The following is a 2,786-nucleotide window of genomic DNA, read 5'->3' on the forward strand; positions in this document are numbered from 1 at the left end:
CCCAAAGTGGCATTTGTTAGGGCTGACTCCAACATGCCCTCAGTCCTCTCCTTTCCACAGCCTTCCCTCACACCATGCAGCTGTCTGAAACAGTGCCCAGTGTGCTGCCTTGTTCCTTTGTCTCTCTATTCTTATTTGTAGTCCCTTCATCATTAGTTCCCACAGGACTATCAATAGCATATTTGTCTGACACAGACAGTTTCACTGCTATAAATTCTCTACAGCCCATTGAATAGAGACTTTTTAATTAGGTTTTAAGAATTTTTCCATTAGCAGAGAGACATTGAGGATTCAGGTCTCACTTCTGAAAAGCAAAATATGTTAGAGAGGGAAGCTGCTTGATTTACTGCAATATTAACATTTTCCTCCCTGTGTTTATGGGCATGGATCAATTGCTGTTTTGCTACTGTGGACAGAAATATGTTTGACAATTTACTTTATTGTGCTACAAATGAGAGGTTTAATCCATTTTCCAAAGTGAGAGCTCTTTTGGGCTACTGCATTGTCTCTGTGACACATACAGAGAATGTGAACAATATCTGTCAGCATCAAAATTTGATTGCTTTCCTATTTGCACCAAACTGGCTTGATGTTTTCACTATCAAAGGCTTTTTCTGGCTTTAGCTCTCACTTTCCCTCACAGATCTGAGATAGGGCTTTATATGAAAGGGGAAAAGATTGAACCAGAGCCACGTCCTCAGCAAGTGTGGGGGGGCAAAGCTGAGCAGCCTTGGGCCCTTGACACCAACCTCCATGGCCACAGCAAGAGGGGAAGTGTCTGCTGCTAGTGTCCCCCCAGCTGCTGGGTATTCCAGACTCAGGGAATTCATGACCCAAGTGTGATGTTTGGGGTTTTTTTTTTAAAGCCCAGATGGATTTTCCCTTCCAGGAACTGTTGCAAATGGCTTTCTGTTGAGTTGACAGAGAGCCCTCTTGCTTGCTGTCTGTCCCATCCCAAAACACCTTCAGGTTGGGAAGAGCTGTCACAGCAGTGTTTTGCCAATGCAATCCTTGCAGGCATCAAGTTTCTCTTTCAATCTACTCATCCTGACAAAACTTGATGTTGAAGAAATCCCAGGCAGCTCCAACAGCCATGTTTTAATCCTGCTGGGTACATTTGATGTAGCTCTTGCACCTGAGCTATGGGTTGTTGCATCATCTTTTGTGGGGTTACCCCAGGTAAGTAGGATGTAGCAAGGGCAGCCTCAGGTACCATTTCATCTGTTGTGGAATCCTTCATCCCAGCTGGAGACTGCCAACATGCTCATCTAGGCCTGAGCTAAAGACCTCTGACTTCTGCAATGCTCTCACCTGCAGTAAGATATTATAAAAAGCACAGTAAAAGAAGATGTTCTTGTTAAGATTTTATAGTTTCAAGAGGAGAGTTTTTTCCCTTTTCTAATTCTTGCCAGAACTTTACAGTTCACTTCATATGTTCACTCTGTTTAAAATCCTTAAAATGAAGGCTTCAAAGGAATTTCATAGCTAACCTTCTTTTTTTTCCTGTTGAAATTTCTGCTTTTGTTTCTTTCTACTTTCTACATTTCCCCATCATTATTTTGTTAAATCCCTTGAAGAATTGAACTATATAGAGACATATTTTCCCCCTGAAGTAGCTCTCCTATTAATCCTTGTATACTCTCACTAACATTGAAGCTTAATATTTCTCCCTCTATTTTTAACCACTTTTAATTGGTGCAGAAGAAACACTTCCTGACCAGTATTTCCTCCCCTCACAGTCATCAATGAAAAGAACAATGAGTGAAACTTGCTAAAAACAGTGATTATCTTGACATCACTCTGCCACCTCTGTAGGTGATTTTTGCCAGCAGCTCAGCTGATCCAACTCAGGTCACTTTCTGCCCTCTGATTTTTTTACAGACCCTGTCACACTGCACATCCCTCTGAGCCTTTCCAGTCCTCACCGTTAGCTGGTGACAGGAATTTAGGCAGTATCTTTTCCTGCCCACGTTTGAAACCACTAGGACAAATCTTCTCTGGAATGACCTTTTCCTCCCACATGATGCCTTAGGTTCACTTATTATTTCCTAGGCCTCCTGCTTCTCCTATTTCAGGCTTTTCTCATTTGTATTTATCTCTCTAGCTATTTGTGCCAGAAATAACCTTACAGCCCTTTGTCTGCATTGCCTGGTTTGCAAAGTTTTGATCACTGTTCCCATAGTAGCAAATGAGAACCACAGATATTTTTTTATTTCTTATGTGTCCCAAATAATATTCAGTCTTTCACATGTAAGGTGAAATCCCAGAGCTCACAATCTGCTCTAAGAAGCTGCAATAGAACTAGGAGGGGAACATATCCCTTTAGCTTGCAGGGTGAGTGGCTGCTGTGTACTCCTGTTTATGTTAAAATTGCTCTGACATTAATGAATTAATTATGCCAAAAGGGTACAATATGGGAATTATATTTCATCTGTTCCATACCATTGCCCTTACAACATCAATGTTTGGAGGTGCTGAGTGATCTCAGTGACTCCTTGTCCCTGTCCCTTGTCCTGGGTGCAGGTGAGAGAGCTTCTCCCCCTTGCTGGCTGCAGAGAATTGTAGAATTAATGGGGTTGGAAAAGACCTCAAAGATCATCAAGTCCAACCCTACCGTGGTCACTAGACCATGGCACTAAGTGCCACATCCAGTCTCAGCTTGAAAACCTCCAAGGATGGTGAATCCACCACCTCCCTGGGCAGCACATTCCAATGCCTGAGCACCAATTAATTCTTCCAGTTGCTTTTCAGACCTGTGGGAAGTTTTAGCATCCACAACATCCTGC

The sequence above is a fragment of the Acanthisitta chloris genome, unplaced genomic scaffold (genome assembly GCF_000695815.1).
Source record: "Acanthisitta chloris isolate BGI_N310 unplaced genomic scaffold, ASM69581v1 scaffold17563, whole genome shotgun sequence".
Classification (NCBI taxonomy): Eukaryota; Metazoa; Chordata; class Aves; order Passeriformes; family Acanthisittidae; genus Acanthisitta; species Acanthisitta chloris.